Source organism: Vicugna pacos, chromosome 12 (genome assembly GCF_048564905.1).
Source record: "Vicugna pacos chromosome 12, VicPac4, whole genome shotgun sequence".
In the NCBI taxonomy this organism is placed as follows: Eukaryota; Metazoa; Chordata; class Mammalia; order Artiodactyla; family Camelidae; genus Vicugna; species Vicugna pacos.
The window spans coordinates 48885275-48899782 of record NC_132998.1 but is presented as its reverse complement, the minus strand read 5'-3'; the positions used below and the strand labels follow the sequence as shown (position 1 = coordinate 48899782).

At 38.1% G+C, this 14508-nt stretch overlaps 1 non-coding gene across 1 annotated transcript; it reads right to left on the bottom strand.

The window, feature by feature from the left end:
- Positions 1-2233: 2233 nt before the first annotated feature.
- Positions 2234-2294, bottom strand: LOC116282735 (U7 small nuclear RNA). Its single transcript, XR_004192315.1, has one exon. It is a non-coding gene; the product is annotated as a U7 small nuclear RNA (small nuclear RNA).
- Positions 2295-14508: the final 12214 nt, after the last annotated feature.

Sequence of the window (14508 nt, the reverse complement as noted above, 5' to 3'; positions counted from 1 at the left end):
AAGTGTTCCCTTTTCCCCACATACTCACCAGTATTTATCTCTTACTATCTCTTTTTGTGATGGCCACTTTAACATGCAAAGGTGGTATCACATTGTGGTTTTAATTTGCATTTCCCTAATGACCAGTGATGTTGAGCATCTTTTGATGTACCTGTTGGCCTTTTATATATCTTCTTTGGAAAATGTCTATTCAGATCTTTTACTCATCTTTTAATTAGATTATTTGGTGTTTCGGTTTGGGGTTTTTTGGAGGGCGTTGTTTTGTTTTTTTGTTTTTTGAGTTTTTTTGGCTATTGAGTTGTATGAATTCTTTATACTTTATGGATATTTACCCCTTATCAGATATCTGGTTAACAAATATTTTTTTCCCATTTCATGGTTGTCTTTTTACTTTGTTGATTGTTTCTTTTTCTGTGAAGAGGCTTTTTAGTTTTATATAACCCAGCTTGTTTATTTTTACTTTAGGTGTCATAGCCAAAAAATCATTGCCAAGACCCATGTCAGGGAAGCTTTTTCCTGTTTTCTTCTAGGAGTTTCATGGTTCAGGTCTTATGTTAAAGTCTTTAATTCATTTTGAGTTAATTTTTGTCAGTGGTGTAAGACAGGGGTCTTGTTTCATTATTTCACGTGGGAATGTCCAGTTTTCCGAGCACTATTTACGAAGAGACAGCTTTTTCTCCTTTGAGGGGCTCTCTTCCAACTACTTTCATGGACCACTAGTTTTTACTCCAACTACTTTCAGCTACTTTAATGGGCAACTGCTTTTCCCATTGGAATGACAATTCCTATCCCTTACTTAAGACTGAGAGAGAAAGTAATAAAATTAATTTAATTGAAATACTACAACGTAAGAGTAGGTATAACAATTTTAGATGTAGCTATAGTAAATATTGTCGTTAAAAAATAAAACAAAGATAGATAAACTTCTCTGAAACCACTATAAATTTAGACAAACAGCCGAGAATGACTTTAACAGCAAGTCTGAGCATTCAAATATGGAGGTCTTCTTCTACATGAGAGAAGATAGAGGATGATGAGTCTTGAAAATTAACATTACTGTTGGGTGCTCCCCCAGAGTGCAATAAGCAGAGATCCAAGAAAGCCACACCTGTGCTACATTTGATAATACGTTGTCTGGCACTTGGTAACTAACTGCTCAATGAATGTAAGCCCCTTTCCGTTTTGCATTTTACAAAATGTTTCCACATACCTCATTTTGTTTCCTCTATATATTAAAAGGAAAATCCCAAGGAGTGAACTGTTACCATTCTCATTGTAGTGGTACATAAGAATCTTTACTCATTGAACTGAGAATGACTAGATGATTCTGCAGTTTGGTCTCTCTAACCTCAATGTTCTGGGTCTGTACTCTCCCTGTAGAAATTGATCATGTGTTTTTCTGGCCATTGAGCTGTGATAAGAAAGATCTTCCTGCTTGGAGTCCGTACTGAGTGTGGATCCCACATAAGTAAAGATCCATGACACTTTTGTGTAATGACATTGAACTGAGTTGAGGACTTTACTATTAATCCCTTTATCGCCACGGTTGAGTGGGTGACATTTTGTTTTATAAAGATATACATACTAGGCTTAACTTGGCAAAATTTCAAAGAAAGTCTCATAGAAAGTCTCAGATATGAGGTGGCATTTCTAGAACTGACAGCATTTGTGTAAGTGAAAAAGAGCTTTGAAGATATGAAGAAAACAAAAGCATTATCCAACCATGTCACACAAAGGAGATGGGTCTGCCAACAGCATGAAGGGGAACTGGGAAGAGATAAGGTTAACCATATCTCTAGAGTTCAGATGATAGGGAATGTTGACCAGGAAGATGATAAATTTTGACTATAACATATTTAAGAAACATTTGGTTTGGGAAGAAACTATTCCCACGTAAAACCAACATCACCTTGCCTATGACATGTTTTTTGTGCGTTTACTTCAGGTTCCTTCATTCTGTGAAAAGGAAGGGCAGGAAAGCATGATGACTAAGTACCTCAGGAAAACCACAGACCTCATTTTCTCTAAAGGAAAGCAGGAAGAGTGACCCCCAAAACAGAAACAGTACAGGGGGACTGTTTTTCCCTCAACTAGTGTCTGACAATCCCAGAACCAGGAAAATTTCCTTACTATCTTAAATTCAGACCCTTAACAATCAGAACCCTATATATCATGAGATAGTTATTAAATAAGGCCTCCTAATCTCCTTTATGTGATCACCTGTAAAAGCCAGAATGGCATTCTGGGTAAGCCAGAATACCTGCAAAACAAATTTAAATAGACCTGTATTAGATCCAGTTTATAATATCATACATAATATCTATACTCTATTTGTTCATTCAGTAAATATTTATGAATTCTCAACTATATACCAGACACTGAGAATACAGTATTTACAAGACAGATATGATCCCTGACCTCATGGAACTCTCAGTCCCCTGAGGAAAACAGGCATTAAATAAATAATTGCATTCATTTTTTACCTTTGTAATTTTGTGAAAAATGAACAAATATCTTTTGAAGTTTTATGCTAGGTGTAGGAGTGAAAGTTCAATCTACCTGGTTGTGAATGTATTAATTATATTAGTAGAACTTTTCCAGTTGTCACCCTTAATATCCAATAATGCTGTCTCCCTTGCCCTTTGAAATGGGGATCAAATCTCCATATCAAACCATTTGCACTAATTATAAAATACTATCACTTACACACTGGGGGCTAATCAAAGGAGCCTGTGAATTCTTCCACTAAACGAAATTTCTCTACCATACTGAATCTCAGCTGACGTGAAACAGACCTATTCATTTCTGTTTCAGGAAGCAGAAAGCTGCATTTTCTTTGATCTGAGAGTTTATAAGACCCATGAGATCTGAAAATTGTGTTTTAGAATATGGCATGGTGAAGAACTGAACATAAAGACCCTAATCCAATAGCTCTATGTCTAAGACTTGTCCTTATGTGTTAACAAAAGATTTAGATTTAAAAAAATGGATTTCATTATATATATATGGCTTAAGTCTCTTTAAGGCAATGTAACTAGAGGCAAAGGTAAGCTGATCACGGTGCTCTCAGAAAACATCAGAGGGACTATTTCTGAGTCATCAGACAAATACAATAAGAACTTATACCTCTCAAGTCCATCCCCCTAAAAATAGATCAGGACAATCTCAAAGCACATGTTCTTCCACTGAAGTGTATGTCGAGCTTTTAGATTTCTGGTCCCAATTTTGGAGATAATGGTCATTCTTTGCATGTCATCATTTCAAGAAATCCAAATGCCAGGACTGGTAATGGTCCTACTAAGACTATAACAATTTGAGATCTATTAGTTTTATGTAATAATTTTAATTATGAATAACCAAAAAATTCACTCTGGGCTCCTCCAACTAGAAGAAAAGCAAAATATGAAACTCAAATAACATTTTCTAAAAGATTCCATGGTCTCCCAAATTTGGAAATGTCTATGTAAGTAAAATTTATTTTAAAACAAGTGTTCCATGGAATGCTTTTTTTTTTTTAAGATTGGCGGAATCGAGAAAAAAGAGATATATGCATAGTATGCTGGTAAACTGGCTTTCTGAAAACAAAAACAAAGACAAAACTCTGATTTGAAGTTTTGTTGCCTTCATTAGTATAAATACTCCCACCATGGCCAATTCTAAGCTCCTAGCCTGAAATCACCAAAGAGGGAAGAGCTGTGCACACTTAGCTCTCAAGAGCCTGAGTAAGCCAGATCCAGCACCCACTGGCTGTTCCCTGAGGGGAAAAAATAAGTATCAGCTTATTTTCTGTCAAACAGTCCATAGACTACATCTTCTCTGATGCAGTTCCTAGAAAATCCAGTTTGGGGAATTACACTTAATGTTGGTTTTAATACTCTATAAAACCAAAGATTCCTTTTATAAAGCTTTTCAATGCTGTACGCTTTGATGTGATTTAGGTTTAAACATGGCAACCAATTTTCCTTAATGAGAAGTATAGATAAAGTTGTGAATGTTTGTTAATAAGACAATGACATTTAAAAGATTTGTGTTACTTGGCAGCAATGTTTCCATCCTGTTGGATGAGGTACATTTATAGTGCTCTTCATGGCTGTCCACCAGATGGCGGACCTTTCTCAGCAACCTTACATAATAAGGCACAACTGCATTTCTGCAAGGCTGAACAATAATTTTCGACGACGCTAAAGGAAATAAAAAGCACATTTGATTAAGCACATTTGATTAAACAACAAATGCAGGAGCTCATTTGCAACTTGGATTATATTCTTATTTCCCCTCTCCAGCCCACACCTCTCCTTGGGGATCCAGAGTGTATATTATCCAACTGCTTTTTCCTGATATTTTCATTCATGGAGACATCTGAGTTTGAACATGGCTAAAACTGGACTTTTGATCTTTCCATCTCCTCCAGTTCCACTTCTCTTTCCACTTTCTCTTACAGCTGCTCATCCTAGAAACCTGGAAATCATCCTTAATAATTTTATTTTTCTTATCTTCCATATCTAATCCAGCATCAAATTCTACTGATTTCTTGTCTATCATCTTTCCTGAGGATGACTGCCCTAACCTCCTAAGTCATCTTCCTTCTTCTATTCTCCACACAACAGAAACAGCATTGTTTTAAATATGTAAGTCAGAGCGTGCTATTCTCCCTTTTAAGTCTTTCAATGGCTTCCATCAACTTAAAGAAAAAAATGTTTCACTATTGACTTTTTCCTTTAAAGTAACTTACTTTTTACTTACTGTATTAAAGTCTCAGAATGAACTAGTAAATGTGAGCATACGAAAGACAAAGCAATAAACTACGATATCCCACTAGACACAGCTCCTTGGTTCTGTGGTGTAGTACAGATGCTCTCAACAGAAAATAAGTTGTTACTTCAGTGTCCTTAGGGTCACAGCATACATGCCACTTGCCACAGGAAAATTATCTGCTTGTCTACCTCAGGAAGGTTGAAGACAAATTTTAGGATCTTATTTTGAAGGATACAAACATCTCCTGAGAGAAACTGTGATGGGAGCCTTGGTATAGGTTAGATCTGAACACAATAATTTTAGGTGCTTCTGACTAGAAAATGTTGAGATAAATCTGCCTCAATCCTTTGGGAGGATTCTTCATTGTTTCAGCTATCTGTAGCTGTGTAACAAACCACCTGGACTCAGTAGCATAGAACAATTGTCCACTTTTTATTAGTTTCTCTCATAGTTCTGGGAGGTGAGTGGGCTCGGCTAAGTCCTGTCTCTTGGAATTGCAGTCAGACTGGCTGGGGCTGGAGACATTTTGAGGCTTCCTCATCCACATGTGTACAGGAAGATGCGGGCTGTTGGCTGGAACATGTACGCATGGCATTTCTATGTGACCTGGGCTTCCTCAAAATAAACGATTGATGTGGGAACATAAAGGTCTAGCCATCATGGCCCAACCTGTGACAGCTCTGAAAAGCCATTCTCACTCCAGACCTCCCTGTGGCATCAGTCATGGCTGTCACTGGGACTGCATCACAATTCAACTTCTCCCTCTGTCTACTCGCCCACTCTGGCTTCTGTCCCTTCCCTTCTCTTCCCCTCCACAGGAAGGAACTGGCATCACAAGGCACTTCTTAAAGAAACATCATGTGCACTCACTCAGTCTTAGAGTCAGTTCCTGGGGAACTCAGCTTGCAACAACGCAGGACTGTAAATTCAGTAGGGAAGATGAGCTAGTGAAAGCTAAATGAGCTGGAACCATTTGAGGCCAGTTAGTGTTGGTGTCAGAACATCCATTTGGGTGCATTAGGAGCAGCATTCTCTGTTTTGTGTGTATGTGTGTTTGAGGGTATAGGGAGGGGTGCGGAAGGGGAATTCACTTGGGGATTAATTTTGAAGTTGCTTTATACAAGTACACTATGACTTAGATTGTATATTTATTTGTAGGCTTTACCTGGGCAGCTGATGGACATGTGAGGATGAGACGAAAAGCCCCTTCATGCATGTACACATCCCCCCACCTGACCCTCTTGGAATAGCCATCCCAGGTTGACTGAAAGAGTTGAGACATTCTCCAGAAAGTCTTGTAAAGAATTGAGGCACTTAGCCTTGTTGGTGTTTTGTGGCCAAAGATGAGCAAGAAAATAACCACCGTGCAGAACCAGAGCCTGCAGTGGCAGGCTGATGGAGGGCACAGGAATTTGTGCATTCACTGCTTAATCTAAGAACATCCTGTAGGAAATTGACTTGATCATGTTAAGAAGCTTATTGGAGACTTTCGAAAATCAACCAAAACTCAGAGCTTCAAAACCCACCAACTCCCAAATATTAGCATGGCTAACTCCCTTCATTTTCTTTAGATTTTTGTCAAGGATCACTTTTTCAAAGAGGCTTCCTTGACCATTCACTCTAATTAAACTAGCAGCTCTATCACTCTTTCCCTGCATCCTGCTTTTATTTTCCTTTATATTGCTTATCACCACCTAACAAAATTTTATGTATTTACTTGTTTATTGACTATCTTTCTCACTAGAATATAATCTCTGGAAGGGGAAGGAATTTGTCTATTTTGTTGATCACTGTATACCAAGCAGTAGACAATAACAAGAACTTAATAGATATTTGTCAATTGACTGAATAGGCATTTTCTTGAGTAATCAAAATTTCTCCAACTCTTTATCTTCTGGTAGAAATTCCAAACTCCCCTTAGAGATGGGAAGCACAGGCAACAGCAACTTTTTACTGAATATTTCCTAAGAGGCTTTTATGTCATATTTGTGAAGTTAAGAAAATAGATTACTATGATAAAATAGGTAGAAGGAAATAGATCACTCTGGTAAAAAAAAAAATCAAACATTCATACTCAAACTTGAGTAAATTGAAAAATGCCCCTTCTCTCCCAGTTTTCTCCCTTGGTTCTCCTCGTAAAACAAGATAAGGCCATTGCTTCTCAGTGCTTATTCGCTTGAAAACATAATTTTAACTTTTTAGGGGAGATTTCATTTGACTCAATTACATATTAGCATATAAGCTTGCTTCTTTCCAAATCAATCAGTTGAAAACAGAGAACACTAATTTATTTGAGTGGGGCTGCCAGTGCTGCCCTGAAAACACCAACCATTACAAATAGGCACTGGTAATAAGCCTGAAATTTTATTGCTATTGATACAAAGTACATTATATTTCCAGTGTAATAGGGTAAGTTTACCTATGAAACATAAAATTAATCACCCAGAATAGAATAATTCTTCAAGAACTTGTCCCTTCTACGCTGTTGGTGGGAATATAGATTGGTACAGCCACTGTGGAGAACAGTATGGAGGTTCCTTAAAAAACTAAGGATAGAGTTACTATATGATCCAGCACAATCCCACTCCTGGGCGTATATCCAGAGGAAACTAATTTGAAAAGATACATGCACCTCAATGTTCATAGCAGCACTATTTACAATAGCTAAGACATGGAAGCAACCTAAATGTCCATCAACAGATGGATGGATAAAGAAAATGTGCTAGATATATACAATGGAATATTACTTAGCCACAAAAAGAATAAAATGCCATTTGAAGCAACATGGATGGACTTAGAAATTATCATATTAAATGAAGTAAATTAGACAAAAACAAATATCATTTGATGTATTATATATCATTATATGTAAAATCTTAAAAAATGATATAAATGAACTTATTTACAAAACAGAAATAGCCTTATAGACAGAGAAAACAAACTTATGATTACCAAAGGGCAAAGGTGGGGAGGAATAAATTAGGAGTTTGGGATTAACTTATACACACTACTATATACAAAATAGATGAACAACAAGGACCTACTGTATAGCCCAGGGAGCTATATTCAATATTCTGCAATAACCTATAATGGAAAAGAATCTGAAAAAGATATATATGTATAACTGAATCATTCTGCTGTACACCTAAAACTAACAAAACATTCTAAATCAAGTATACTTTGATAAACATTTTTAAAAATCATTATCTTTCAGAGACAAAAACTGAATTGTTTAGGGATAAAAATTTATGATATCTTGGATTTGATTTAAAATATGCCAGTAGAGTAGAAGAATAATGGGTGGTGTTATAGATGAGTCAACTTTGGGCATATGCTGACAACTGTCTAAGCTGGATGAAGTATAGTATAAGGTGTTTTAATAAAATATTCTAAATTTATGTTTGAAATTTTCCATAATAATAATTCTTTAATTAAAAAATGTGCCTATAAGTTGGAGAGGCATCCTTCAGCTTTCTGGGAACTGCCCTCTTTCTCCATATTCTGGAAATTTGGAGCTCACCTTCCCAATCCGTATAAAGATATATTCTTCCCAAACTTGGACATTTTTCCCTCATCTCAGAGATAGATGCTCATCCTGGGGACAGAGGTTAGCCAATGAGACTCTTCTCCTAGAGGTTTGGAACTGGGACCAAATACTTCTTGAACTCTAGGGAAGGAGTTGTTGATGGTGGATATTTTCTGCCTGATGGTCTAGAGAACAGAGATAGGCAGTGTGCAGGAACAGAGCAGAATGAAGGCTGAGGGGAAGCAGACCCCCAGGAGAGAGGCTCTCCTGATTTCCCAGTGTTGCTTGGGCCCTGGTCCCAGGTGACTACCGAGGATCCGCTGTATCTCAGTCTTTGAGTTCAGAGAAACAATCTCATTTGTCATAATAAATAATTCATCCCCTCGCCCCGACTTTGTGTAGCTCAGTTGGGTCTCTATCAATTACTACCACAGACTCTAACAAACATGCTTTTTTAAAGTAAGGTTTTAGGACTTGCCTTTTTCTCTCAAACAGCCCCTGAAATTTTTCAGAAAAAAACAAAGAGGAAGAGGTGCTCTTTCTCCCTTACAGAGAAGCAGACACTGTTCAATAACATAGAGGTACTTCTGATATAGGGTTCAAACTAGGATTTTCACAAAAGTACCACTCTTACTTTTCTGTTCAGTTTGGAGACACCTGAAATAATGTATAATCCTGTACTGTTTTCTGTTATCATAAAACTCTCTTTGAGAGATATTTATACAAAGGAGACTTTTAAAGACAGCTAGACTTGAGCAGAGATTGCCACTGTGTCCTCTGAAAAGTTCCCTGTGACTTCCAGTGGTCTAACTGGTTATCTTAATAATTTGCTTCCTTAGTAATTGTTTTAAAACTGACATCTCTACTTTTTAAAAATGTAATTAAATATTTATGAGATTTCTTTGTTAAGCAAAGAGAAGAGTTTTAGAATGTCTTTTTTTCTCCCTTTCTATGGAAATGAATAGCACATCCATGACCCTTGGTATCTCAATCAAACAAACATATGAGCGCTTTTGTCTCATTACCTGAAACTAGTCAGGGTAGCAACTGCTTCCTATTTCAAACCCATTCTTAATGCTAACACCAAATTTATTTTCCTTAACTGATCCACTAATACTGGGGAAAAGTATTTGAGTTCCATGGGTCTTTATTTCCTATTATTTCTCAAACAGTATTAAAAAAATGAGGGTTTTCATTTCCGCAGTGTAAACTTACTGCTTATCAGGATCCTAGGGTCTATACATGAGTGCTACTTGCCGAAAAAAACATTTGATTTTTGAGGTCTCTTAGGGAAGCAGAAAACTCTCTGTAGAATCATTTTGTGAAGAAAGCAGACTCACTTTTGGGTGCATGTCCAAATAATATTTATCTGATCTGGTGTGCTTGAATGGTGTCTCCTGGATTTTAGAGATCTGCTTGGTTCTAAGGTTGTTGGAAAATAGTCCAGGCCAGGACAACACAAAGCGAGGAAGGGAGTTAATAAATTACCAGTGAATTGGAACCTTCTATCTTTGAATTTGGGCCAGGGTATCCCTTAAACCAAAGATCTAAAGATGCCTACGGTTCCTCAAATGCTTTTTTTTTTTTTTTGCCATAATAGTGCAAAGAATAGGCTTTGCCTTCTCTCTCCTCCATTACTCTTGGTTCACACTGGGTCACCTGCCTATCACATTTCAGCCAGGCAATTAAGGCACAAAACATCGTAATTTATGTGGGGAAATCGTGGTACATGCAATATATACATAAAAGTAATCTGATTCACAGGCTTCTTCATTTTCTTCCAATCCATATAGAGAGCTCTCTTACTTTTCCTGATTTCTTAAGAAGTGAGATTTCTTTTATCATTGCTTTTCTAGGTTAAATTTTGGGTTCAAAATTAAGTTTATTTTATGGCAGCTTGTAACCTCCTGTATATTTAAATCCTTTTAGTCTCTTGCTCATTGAAGTTTCTCTTAACCAGTCCCCTATTTGTACCTGGGCATGTCAGCTCTGGATAACTCCCTTGATTTTTCCCTTTTTAAAAAGAACTTTTCAGTTGTTGGATTCTCAAGGCCACATTGCTAGTAGATGAGAAAGGAAGAATTCAAAACCAGCAGTCTCTTTCTCGAATCTGGAATCTTAGTCACTGTAGTGTGTTTACTGAAGAACGGACATGGAATGAGAGTGAAGTATAGGACTGAGGATAGAAGAGAGGTTCCAGTGAGTTGTTCTGAACACCATTTGAAGGCTCCTCTTGAGAGTGGGTGGGGTACTGTAGTCAGACTGGGTTTAAAAAAGCAAAGCCATGGGCAGAGTGGATGCAGTCTTTGTTTCACCACTGTCTTGTAGTAAGTGTTAATCTTGGTATACTATGAATCTTAATATCAATTCCAAATTTTCTTCATATATTTTTCTGTACACCTTTGGGTCCTCATGAAAATAGAATTTCTAGGTAACCTATTTTTCCAAAGTTCCCAAAGTAGGGCATGCAAATTGATACCCCCTGCCTCAATCTGGCACATATGTGTGCGTGCACATACACAATCTATTCTCTATGTGATACATGCTGTAATTAGCTCTTTAAAAACTACCAAAGTGCAAACTTCTCTCATTTTCAATTCTTTTCCTCTCAGGTCTTCCCAGTTCTTGGCTTATTGCTTCTATATATACTTACATACTTGTTTCAGTTACAGTAACTCCATAACAAACCACATCCAACTTAGTGGAGTAAAACAACAATAGTCATTTTATTACTTCTTATGGCTTCTGTGAGTCTGTCTCAGAGACTCCCATACTAGTGATGTCAGTGACTGAAACTGTAACAGCAGACGGGGCAGGAAGCAAGGAGGACTGAAGCAGCTGGGGGCTGGACAGGCCTCTCTCCCTCTCTATGTAGTTTCAGGGCAGTAGCTGCCTCAAAGTAAGTGCTCAGTAAATAGTAGCTCTTATAATTATTAGCTCCATGGAAAACCCCAAAGTGTTTGAAGATGGGATTTTTTTTCTATCCCCACAGCAAATAATTGGGGAAATGCTTCCCAACTCATGAACTCTTGTCTTTGTTATTATTAATTAGCATTCATATAACTTAATCCTTTTAAATGGCCTAACAATAATTTACTTGTAACTTTAATGCCACTCCTGACAGAAGGTAAGTGGCTATAGTAAAGCTGAAATAAGGAGAGCATAATTAAAGAGCATATTAAAGTAATGAATAATTTGAATTTCTCAAACTATGAATCTGAACACTGAACTAAAACTATGGGTTGATGGTGGGAGGGATAGTCTCCTTCCAGCCTAGCTGGTTACCATGACTTTCCCTCACCTTTTGTGCAGGACTATCCCTTCAGAGCAAGACCTGGAATTGCTTTGTTTCCATATAAGAATTTTACAATATTCAACTAGTGTCTTTAAATCTTACAAGGTGTTACATGCTGTTTCAAAGATTTGTAAGTGCTATTGACTAATGTCTGTGTTCTCTCCAAAATTCATATGTTAAAGCCATTATCCCCAATGTAGTGGTATTGGAGATGAGGACTTTGAGAGATAATTAAGTTGAGATGAGGTCATAAGGTGGGGTTCTCATGATGGGATTAGGACCCTTAGAAGAAGAGACCAGAGAGCTCCTAGCCTCCCCATATGAAGATACAGCAAGAAGGCAACTATCTGAAAATCAGAAAGAGGGACCTATCCAGATGTCACATCTGCTAGCACCTTGATCTTGAACTTCCCCGCCTCTAGAACTGTGAAAAATACATGTCTGTTGTTTAAGCCGCCTGGTCTGTGGTATTTTAGCTCCCTAAGTTGACTAAGACAATATGGAAATTAAATATTTAGGTTTAGAAATGCATTTCTCATAGAAAACTTAATTCAAATAATAATTCACTCCCGAGGGGACAACACTAACTGAATTTGTAACATAGTTGAAATATCAAATACTATAGAAATGTTGCAGAAAAACTTGTTACAGCTCGGTGTTACAGCTCAGTTGTGACAGCAACCTGGATCCAGGCGAGAGACCAAGCAGCACTCGGAGAGTTGGAGAACTCAGGTTTATTACACCAGTGGGCCCAGAGGAGTTAACACTCCAAGCTCTGGACCCCATCTGTAGGTTTACACAGGCTTTTATAGGCTGCCGGTTTACACTTTGCAACATCATATGCAAATAAGGTATAACAAAAGTTGACTAATTAGGAACAGACTTTGTAGAAATGGACCAATCGGGGGAGAGAAATAACCAATCAGGAGTGAGGGAAATGGACCAATTAGAAGTGAGCTCCACTTTCCTAGCGGTTAGCCATTTCAGAGGCAAAAAGTGAGATAAAACCACTGGGCCAGGGAACCAGATGGTGCTGGCAGGAGAGTAGTGGCCCTGCCTGGGGGTCCTGCCGGTCTTGCTTTATGGGGCTTCCCACCTCAAAAAGATAATATTTTAAAAACTGTTGCCATATTTTTTTTTTAACAAAACAGGAAAAATAGGCATTAGTTTGTGAAGCAGGAGCCCTGTGTTCAGTCCTCTGCTCTCCTCTGCTCTGTGAATCTGACCAGGTCATTTTACCTCTCCGGCCGTCAGTTTCTTCATTTGTAAAATGAAAGAGTAGAAAGCGTTACAGTAAAAGAATACTTTTAAAAAATGTCCTTCTTATTTCCTATACCCACAAAAAAGAACTGAAAGAAGCTAATTAGAGAAGGAAACTCTACCCTGAGACTAAGAAAGGATCTGATCTCATACCACAGACTCTGAAGAACTTTATGCACAAACAACATCACTAAAAGTAAGCTAGCAGAGAAGCCAGGTTCTAATGCTCCTGGACACATGCAAACTGTGGGAATGAGATTAAGGCACCTCTAATTCTACCTAGTTCAGAGGATGAGGGCTTCAAAGGATGAGCGGGCTTTAGAAAAGAGCAAACTTCCTTCTCTGAGTCATTTCCAGGAGGTAATGGCATGTCCAGAAATTCTATTTATGATAGATTAGAGGCTGCAGAGTGGTTAGAAGAGAAACCTTAAAATTGATTTTGCAAAGCACTGTATATTAGACTGAGGGAGTGTCAAAGGTCAATATCAAAGAATTGTGGATGAGACACTGATGGAATAATGGGGCCAGCAATCCCTAGGGACCCTTCAGCTCTGCCATTGACAAAAACAATAGAACAGGAGGAGGAAGGTTTGAATAAAGGAAAAATTATTTTTTTCTTTTTAGAAACTACTTGGAGGGTAGAAGAGGGAGAACACTGAAGACCAAGCTCAGAGCAGCTGACAGCTGTGCCATCCTTTCTGTCTCACTGGTGTCCCCAGAGTGACAAGAGTTGGGAATTAGGGCCACAGAATCCTCAAAGTTAGCCTATCTCGTGGCTAACTCTCATCTAAGGGCTGAACAGGAGACTTTTACAAGTTTTAGCATGGCTCAACAAAGTAATTATTACTGGTACAGGCAAAGAGTGAAGCTGGAGTTCCAGCCCCGTCAGGTACCCCTGTGGCAATTGGTGTGAGCAATAGCACAACTGTTATTCTCTTTCTGGCTACAGCTGTGGCTGTGCAGTGGATGGAAATAGACATAACCTTCTTTCCACATATGAGACCCCTGGATGCTCAGCTGAAATTTTGGGTATGCCTGAGGAAACCAGAGCTCTGCCTGAAAACCAAGATGAAGACCCACCAGAGCTATCCAATGAGAGTGCAGTCTATTCTGGGGAGCCTAACAGGACACTGAGTTGCAGGTCCACCTTGAGAGTCATCTCGAGGTTTGAGCAGAAAACCAATACCTCTGACAAATTTCAGCTGATTAAGAACTATCAAGAAAAAGTACAGCCTGAACTGAGATCCTTCTGCACCACTATACTGAGATTGTTGGATAAGTGCTTAATAGCCAATGCGCTTAATCCAGAAAGTAGTCTTTTATCTGAAAATGGAGACTAATTCTAATACCTCTGCTGCATAAGGTGATGATCAAAAACAAAATTATAGGTAATTCCCAAGGAGCTTCCCAAAAGACATTTGATATAAACGTGAAAGAGATGCAACCTACATACCCAACCCACCTTGGGCTGGCTCTTAGCATTTCTATACTTTACTGTGATTCCTAGATAACCCAGAGCTTGCCTGCACACTGGCTAAAACTGCTTTTGATGAAGCCATCACAGAACTTGATGCACTGAATGAAGATTCATAAAAGAACAACATCTTTATCATGCAATAGCTTAGAGACAACCTAACACTATGGACATCAGACAATGCGGGAAAAGAATATG